The sequence below is a fragment of the Haematobia irritans genome, chromosome 4 (genome assembly GCF_050003625.1).
Source record: "Haematobia irritans isolate KBUSLIRL chromosome 4, ASM5000362v1, whole genome shotgun sequence".
Lineage (NCBI taxonomy): Eukaryota > Metazoa > Arthropoda > Insecta > Diptera > Muscidae > Haematobia > Haematobia irritans.
In genome coordinates this window covers 124,228,854-124,238,754 of record NC_134400.1, presented here as the reverse complement: position 1 = coordinate 124,238,754, position 9,901 = coordinate 124,228,854, and positions in this window count along the sequence as shown.

The following is a 9,901-nucleotide window of genomic DNA, read 5'->3' as shown; positions in this document are numbered from 1 at the left end:
ATATAACATGCATACATGTTATATGTAGGTATATAGGAGTATAGTTTTATTTTTGTGAAAATTGTCTGAATTAAAATTATGGAATATAAGAATCTACAATAGCAGGTTATATTTAAAACGGAGGCAAGCGATATTTTAATCATTTCAAAATTACTACTGGAATACGAAAATGTAATGAAGTGTCCTAAAACTAGTACCGAAATATCGAAATATCTAAGAGATCTACGAAAATTTATCAAAAAGATCACATAAAATTCAAAAAAAAAAAAGTATATAAAGCAGTAAGTTCGGCCGGGCCGAATCTTAAATACCCCCCACCATGAATCAAATATTATAGTTTCCTGTGAAAATTTCAGGGGGATTTGATGACAAGCAGATCAGTTCAACCAGTACACATTCCGAAGATAAATTCAAAGATTTCTGGATTTATAAGAACCATATTTGTTTCAGTTTTAGAGGAATCATAAACATCATGTGCAAGAAAACGATGAAATAACGCCTTGATTTAAAATCTAACATCTATAGATTTGTACTCCCATTATTCAAATGATTACCAGAAGTAAAATCTGGAAACTATAATTCAGTTTCAAACAATTTTCATTATCAGTGCACATGGACCGATATTCACCATTTTCGGCACGACTCTTTATGTTCCTAAAATACTTCTAGATTGAAAATTTCATGCAAATTTGAAAAAAAAAAAATGGTTTCTAAAAGCCCAAGAAGTAAAATCGGGAGTTCGGTCTATTTGCGAGATAAACCAAAACATGGACCAATACACGCCATTTTCGGCTCTCACATGTAAGGTCCTAAAATACCTCTAGATTTCTCATTTCAGGCAAATTAGATAAAAACTGCGGATTCTAGAAGTATAAAAAATAAAATCATTTCTTGCACACCTATTTATATTCCTAAAAACCTCCAGATTTTCGATTTCAGGCAAAGTGGACAACAATTACGGTTTCTAGAAGCCCAAAAAGTAATATGGGGAGATAGGTATATCTGATGGCTACATCAAAACATGGACCTATACTCACCATTTTCGGCATACCTTTTTATTGTCCTAAAATACATCTAGACTTCCAATTTGAGGCAAGTTGGATAAAAACTACGGTTTCTATAAGCCCAAGAATAAAATCTGTAGATCGGTCTATATGGGGGCTATATAAAAACATGGTTCGATACTCATCATTCTCAGCACACCTCTTTAGGGTTTTAAAATACCTCTAGATTTCTAATTTCAGGCAGTAGATCGGTCTATATGGGAGCTATACCAAAACATGGACCGATACTCACCATTTTCGGCACACCTCTTTATTGTTCTAAAATACCTCTAGATTTCCAATTTCAGGCAAATGGGGTAATAACTACGGATTCTAGAAGCCCAAGAAATAAAATCGGAAAATCGGTCTATATGGGAGCTATACCTAAACATCAACCGATAATCACCATTTGTGGCACACTTTTTTATGGTGCTAAAATACTTCTAGATTTCCAATTTCAGGCGAATTGGATAGAAACTATCGATTCTAGAAGCCCTAGAAATATAATCGGGAGATCGGTCTATATGGGGGCTATACCAAAACATGGACCGATACTCTCCATTTTTTGGCACACCTCTTTGTGGTCATAAAATACCTCTAGATTTCCAATTTCAGGCAAATTGGATAGAAACCAAGGTTTTTATAAGCCCAAGACCCCAAATCGGGAGATCGGTTTATATGGGGACTATATCAAAACTTGTCCGATATAGCCCATCTTCGAACTTGACCTGCCTGCAGACAATTTCAGCACGATTGCTTTATTATTGAAGACTGTAGCGTGATTACAACAGACAGACAGCCAGACAGCCAGACAGACAGACGGACATGGCTATATCGTCTTAGAATTTCTCCCAGATCAAGAATATATATAATTTATATAGTCGGAAATCAATATTTCGATGTATTACAAACGGAATGACAAACTTATTATACCCCCGTCACCATTCTATGGTGGTGTGTATAAAAATGCATGAAGTCTCTATTCGAATCGATATTACGGTCCATATAATTCACTCTTTGAAGATTATTTCATGCAAGTGTTGACCGCGGCTGCGACTCAAAGGGTCAATCCGCTTAATCCATTTTTTACATACTCTTTGCAACATTTCGGCCGATATCTCATGAATAGATACTTCAATGTGGTCTTCCAATGGGTCAATTGAAGCGGGCTTGTCTATATAAACATCAGCTTTAATATAGTTCTCACAAACAATAGACTGAAGGCGTTAAAGCTTATGATCTTGGCTGCCAATTGCTTGGTCCCGAAAGTGAAATAAAATGTTCCCCCAACTCGCCTCTAAGTAACTTGGTTCTGCTTTTGTACGTACCCATTGAGCCAAAAATGAGCTTAGTCGCTGCAGAAATTTTCCAGATAAGAAGCGCGCTATAAACTTTTTTCATTGAGCACGAATTTTGATAATAAATCTGTAAGTGTTGTTTGTTTGTAAGGTGAGTCATGCTTAAATTATAGACGCAACTGAATATGTTTGTCAGTGAATCGTGCTTCAGCTGTTTAAACCAGTGTTGCCAAAATTGCATAATAATAGCTAAAAACAATTAAGTAATGTCTGAAGTCGTGCGATGCCGACTATATTATAACACTTCACCACAGAGTAGACCAAAATTTTTGGTACCATCTGAAATCAATCAAATTTATTAGCAAATGTAGAAAGCTCTGAAGCGATTTGGACAAATTTGTTTACACTTCTACAAATTCTCTGTAATTAAAAATTAAATCGACTAACGCCCTGGTACGAAACCAGGGCCGTCTTTAACCTTTTAGAGGCCCTGGGCATATTAGTATAATGGGGCCCCTATGACTTTGACAGATTATGATGAAGACAACAAAAAATGTCGAAACGTTGGGAACAATGCAAAAAATAAGTCTTTTTATTTGCGGAAAACAAACTTAAGTCTGATAGCTTAATCATATGGGAAAATTTAGAGAACATTATTTTGTTGTAATAAACAAAACAAAAATAGATAGCATTCAAAGATTAGTGATTAAAAATCTTTTAAGGCTTCAATTATATTAGAATTCAAAAAATTGCAGTTTATTAATGCTTTTTTAAAAAATACGAAAAATTAGGAGCAAAGGTAGAATTAAAAATTTAAAATAATAATCGATCGATGGTTGATGGCACTTTAAACCGGCAACTGTAACGATAAAACAAAATCGATTAACATAGAATACACGACAGAGCAGAGCAACTTTAAACGACTTAGTTCTTTTACAACTTTTTACGACTCAATCATATTTTTTCATAGACATCAGAAGTTGGCGTTAGGGGGACTGGCAACAGAGTTGCCGCCTAATTTATGTCTTTGAAGAGGAACCCTTCCAGTTTTGAGACAGGCAAAATTGTTTGGTTAGGCTAAAGTGACAGCCCGAGTTTCAGGCTCACTTAGACTATTCAGTCCATTGTGATAAGGCAACATCTTTAGTCACTTCTTCAAATTCTATGCGTTTTAGCACATCACATCCCAGAAAAAAATGTCCTCCAAAGATGTTCTTTATTTTAACTACTCAGGAAGTTCTTTTAATTAAATTTTTTAAAACTCGCTTTTTTCATATTTTTAAAGGGTATTTTGAACTTTGTTTATTTCAAATAGGTGAAAAACAGAGTAAGGATTAATAAAATGGTACAAATTATTTAAATTTTGTCAAGAAAATTCTAAATCCATTCTATAAAAATTGCGAATTTTTGGAAACATTTGAGGTCAAAAGTTTCGAACAAAGGTTAGAATGCATTAAAAATCATAACAAATTATATACTTTTTTTTGGCAAAATATCACATTATATTGGATGTACCAAAACACTGAATTCGGATCACACCTTTAGAAATGAAGCAAACGCAGTGCAACGGCTGTGTTAAATTCATCGCTTCTGTGCCAATTTTTCATCACTTCCGGATCCAAAAAGCACATTTTCACTACTTTTTATACCCTAAACCACATAGTGGTCAGGGTATAATAAGTTTGATCGGCCAAAAAATGTGCCTACAAGAAATATTGATTTTAGACCCCATAAAATATATACCGATCGACTCAGAATCACCTCCTGAGTCGATCTAGCGCTTGGTGTCCGTCCGTCCGTCCGTCCGTCTGTCCATGTATTTGTTGTTTACACGATTCCGGTCGCAATTATTAACCGATTTTGATGAAATTTGGCACAGGGAGTTTTTTGGGCACAAGGACGAACGCTATTGAATTTGGAAGAAATCGGATCAAATTTAGATATAGCTCCCATATATATGTATCGCCCGATTTCGACAAATGGGGTCACGTTGCGCGTTTTTTCAAACGGATCGTCACCAAATTTGGCAAAAGGTAATCTTTTCCATCGCCCTTCAAGTCTGCAAAATTTCATCTAAATCGGTTCAGATTTAGATATAGCTCTCATATATATGTATCGCCAGATTTTCCCAAATTTGGCCACAAAACCTTTATTTATCAACCGATCTTACTCAAAATTAGCTAAATATAGTCTTCTATAGCACTAACTATATGTGCAAAAAATCATCGAATTCGGTTCAGATTTAGATATAGCTCCCATATATATGTATAGCCCGATTTTCCCAAATTTGGCCATAGAACCCTTATTTATTAACCGATCTTACTAAAAGTTGGCTAGATCCAGTCCTCTATAGTACTAACTATATGTGCAAAATTTCATCGAAATCGGCTCAGATGTAGATATAGCTCCCATATATGTATCACCCGATTTTGAAAAATTCGCCCCTAATAACCTTATGTTTGACCATACAGGCCTCATTTCTTAACTGATATTACTCAAATCTTGCACAAGGTAATCTTTTGTGGTATTAATCAAACCCGCAAAATATTATGCGAATTGGTTCAGATTTAGATATAGCTTCCATATATATGTATCGCTCGATTTTCCCAAATTTGGCCATAGTACTCTTATTTATTAACCAATGTTACTCAAATTTCAAATTTTGATGTACTAGCCGATCGTGCTTATAAGTACATGTAGCTCTTACATAAGAATATTGCTCGATTTTTACAAATTTGTATTTATTACCCACTAATTTAACGAGCTTCTCTTTTTTAATAATGGGCTCAATATTAGTGGCATACTAACTCCGTAGGTGCAATATCAACACAGCCAGCGTTGCTAGAAGTAGGGGAAATTCCCTATATGTAGGGTTTTTCTAATACTTAGCGTCTTGTAGGGACGTAGGGCCAATGTAGGACATTTTCACTCAACACAATTTGTAATAATTTTTACCTTTTGGTGGCTCTAGAGGAGGAAATTAGAAGCCGGCAAGGCTTGATCTTTAACGATGTGTGGGTAACTTTATTGCTGTAGAAAATTTTGTCAACATTTTATTTCTATAGAACAGTTTGTCAAAATTGTATTTCTATAGATTTTTTTTTTCAAAATATTATTTCTTTAAAAATTTTCCTCAAAATTTTATTTCTGTGGAATTTTTTCTCAAAATTTTATTTTTATTGAATTTATTGTCAAAATTTTATTTCTATAGAAAAATTTCTCACAAAAATTTGTTTATAGAAACTTTTTACAAAATTTTATTTTTATAGAGATTTAACAAAAAAGATTACTAATTTGGGTAGAATTCTACCAACTGTGATACAATGTAATGTAATACAAATTTATATTCTAAGTTATATACGTTGCATATTCATGTTTTAACATAATAAAGTACTTAGAACCATTTTTATTTTGTAAATTTTTTTAAATTTAACGAAAAATATAGTAGGGAAATTGTTTGGGGAATGTATGGGAAAGTAGGGCACTTTTTTTGTCCTTGTAGGGTAAACCGAACATTTTCCCTGGCAACATTGACTATGAGCAATAGTCAGATTGACACAAAGCACCCATAGACATGTACCACTTAATTTTCTTAAATATGCAACTGCGGTTTATTTCCCAGACCTATATGTTACCCCACAAATTCTTATGATTACTTATTCTGTAATGGTGGTTTAGGGTATGATATAGTCGGCCCCGCCCGACTTTCTACTTTACTTACTTGTTTTTTTTTTTGCTGGGATTGTATGGACATCAGCGATCTCCCTAATTTTAATCTCTCTTGAAGCAATGTACTTCTCAATTCATTATACCCTGCTCCACACTGTGGAACAGGGTATTATAAGTTAGTGCATATGTTTGCAACACCCAGAAGGAGACGAGATAGACACATGGTGTCTTTGGCAAAAATGCTAAGGGTGGGCTCCTGAGTCGATATAGCGATGTCCGTCTGTCCGTCTGTCCGTCAACACATTTTTGTAATGTGTAAAGTCTAGGTCGCAGTTTTAGTCCAATCGACTTCAAATTTGGCACAAGTATGTGTTTTGGCTCAGAATAGATCCCTATCGATTTTGGAAGAAATCGGTTCAGATTTAGATATAGCTCCCATATATATATTTCGCCCGATATGGACTTATATGGCCCCAGAAGACAGAGTTTTAACCTAATTTACTTAAAATTTTGCACAAGAAGAACAATTAGGACTATAGTCAAGTGTGCCAAGTTTTATTGAAATCGGTTCAGATTTAGATATAGCTCCCATATATATCTTTCGCCCGATATGGACTAATACGGTCCCAGAAGCCAGAGTTTTACCCCAATTTGGTTGAAATTTTGCACAGGGAGTAGAATTAGCATTGTAGCTATGCGTGCCAAATTTGGTTGAAATCGGTTCAGATTTAGATATAGCTCCCATATATAGCTTTCGCCCGATTTACACTCATATGACCACAGAGGCCAATTTTTTGGTCCGATTTAGATGAAATTTTGCACAGGGAGCAGAATTAGCATTGTAGCTATGCGTGCTAAATTTGGTTGAAATCGGTTCAGATTTAGATATAGCTCCCATATATAGCTTTCGCCCGATTTACACTCATATGACCACAGATGCCAATTTTTAACTCCGATTTAGTTGAAATTTTGCACAGGGAGTAGAATTAGCATTGTTGCTATGCGTGCCAAATTTGGTTGAAATCGGTTCAGATTTAGATATAGCTCCCATATATGTTTTTCTGATTTCGACAAAAATGGTCAAAATACCAACATTTTCCTTGTAAAATCGCCACTGCTTAGTCAAAAAGTTGTAAAAATGACTCTAATTTTCCTAAACTTCTAATACATATATATCGAGCGATAAATCATAAATAAACTTTTTCGAAGTTTCCTTAAAATTGCTTCAGATTTAAACGTTTCCCATATTTTTTTACTAATATTGTGTTCCACCCTAGTGCATTAGCCGACTTAAATTTTGAGTCTATAGATTTTGTAGAAATCTATTAAATTCTTCCAGATCGAGTGATATTTAAATGTATGTATTTGGGACAAACCTTTATATATAGCACCCAACACATTTGACGGATGTGATATGGTATCGAAAATGTAGATCTACAAAGTGGTGCAGGGTATAATATAGTCGGCCCCGCCCGACTTTAGACTTTCCTTACTTGTTTTTAATTATTTTTAGTTTGGAGAAGGAACTTTCCCTACTGTAGTTAGTAACCATCATACTTAAAAAGATTCTCATTGCGATATCTACATTTGGAAATGTGTCTTCAATGTTGTTTTCTTTCAAGAGTTGATATATTTTTAACATAGAATTAGTTCCCTCATTTTCACTGTCCACAATTTTCAAGTATTCTGTTAAATGCAAACATTCCATTTCTAACACTTTCTCATTAACATCTTCATAATAAAATTCAGCAATCTGGCAGGAGCTAGGTTAGGTTAGGTTAGGTGGCAGCTCGATGTGTCAGGCTTACTTAGACTATTCAGTCCATTGTGATACCACATTGATGAACTTCTCTCTTATCACTGAGTGCTGCCCGATTCCATGTTAAGCTCAATGACAAGGGACCTCCTTTTTATAGCCGAGTCCGAACGGCGTTCCACATTGCAGTGAAACCACTTAGAGAAGCTTTGAAACCCTGAGAAATGTCACCAGCATTACTGAGGGATAATCCACCGCTGAACAACTTGTTGGTGTTCGGTCGAAGCAGGAATCGAACCCACGACCTTGTGTATTCAAGGCGGGCATGCTAACCATTGCACCACGGTGGCTAGGGGTCGCTTATTTATAGCTAGGGGGCCCTTATTTATCGCGGGGCCCTGGGCATGTGACCAGAGTGACCTGTGGGAAAGACGGGTCTGGACGAAACACAACGGGTCTGGACGAAAATATGGGAATGATTAAACCTTAAGCCATTTTTATGCAATTTGACAAAAGTGCATTTATGATTTATTGGGCCATAAATATATATTAGAGGTATAGACAATTTTGGCATTTTTACAATTTTTGATCACCACTGTTAAGGTGATTTTACAAAGATATTGGCTAGATATCTCCAAGATATGTGGTCGAAATCGGGCAACATTTACACAAGTCGGAGCCCTATCTAAATCTCATACGCTCTCTAGAAAGTCTGACGTTACAGTGTATAGGATTTGTCTACAATATGGGGAAACCATCACAGAACTTTGTGTAAGTCGGAGCCTTATTGAAATCTCAATCATTCTGAGTAAAGTCTGGCATTACAGTGTAAAATATGTGACTAGAATACTGGGAAATTATCATAGAGATTTTTGTAAAAAGTGGCTATTTTGCCCATACTATTATAAAACGGAAGAACAAATATATGGAGGCTTTATCTAAATTTGAACCGAACTTGGAGACACTAAATATAAAATTAAAACTATTCTCTGTGTAAAATGTCAAGTCAATTGAAGTAAAATCCCATTGAAAAAGGGTATAAAATAAGAAATATTCAATCATGTTTCCCCAAATTAAATGAATTTAGATCGGGTGTAAGATATATATGCGAGCTATATCTAAATCTGAACCGATTTCAACCATATTTGTCATACTTGATGATGTCATCAGTTGTACTCTAAGTGCAAAATTTGAAGCAAATTAAGGTTCTCATACAATTGTACTCCTTGTTCAAAATTTGAAGCAAATCAACTTATAAATACAAATAAATGCATATCGGGCGAAAGATATATATGCTATATCTAAATCAGATATACGAAATTAGAAGAATATAGGCTCAGAAAAACGTCAATTATGATCAAATCGGTAAAAAAAAAAATATGGCAGCTATGTATAATTCTGAACCCATTTTTTCCAAAATCAATAGCGATTGTTTTTGGCCCGAAAAAGACCCTATGCCAAATTTGAGAACTATCGGACTATCGGAATCGCCAGCTCTACTTTGCACACAAAATTAAATCGACTCAGAATTTAATTGTAAGACGATCGACTAAACTACCTACCATCCTAGGATGGAGATGTTCGTGATGTAATTTTGAGTTGATCTAACCATGAATATAAGCCACTATGGTGCATTGGTTAGCATGTCCGCCTTACATACAAAAGATCGTGATATCGGCCGAACGCCTGAAAAGTTTTTCAGCCTTCAATTATACTTTCTCAATAGCACCACAGTGAAAAAAAATTCAATTCTTTAAAATACGAATGCAAATTTTGCTTAGCATAGAAGACGCATTTCTCTACTATAAAACTTTTTTCCTTGTCCAAAACCCGAAAAACTTTTCAATGAAGTCGTATTGTCCTTATAATTAAGTGATTTCACTTAATAATGGGTATCATAACATGAAAGAAAAAATGTTTGGACTAAGGTCAACTTGACTATAATAATTCAGAAAAATTCTTTAAATTTAATGAAATTGTCTATAAATTTGTTGTCTTTCTGCATCTTGACTACAAAGCAAACAAGTATATATGGCCGTAAGTTCGGCCAGGCCGATGCTTATGTACCCTCCACCATGGATTGCGTAGAAACTTCTTCTAAACACTGCCATCCACAATCGAATTACTTGAGTTGC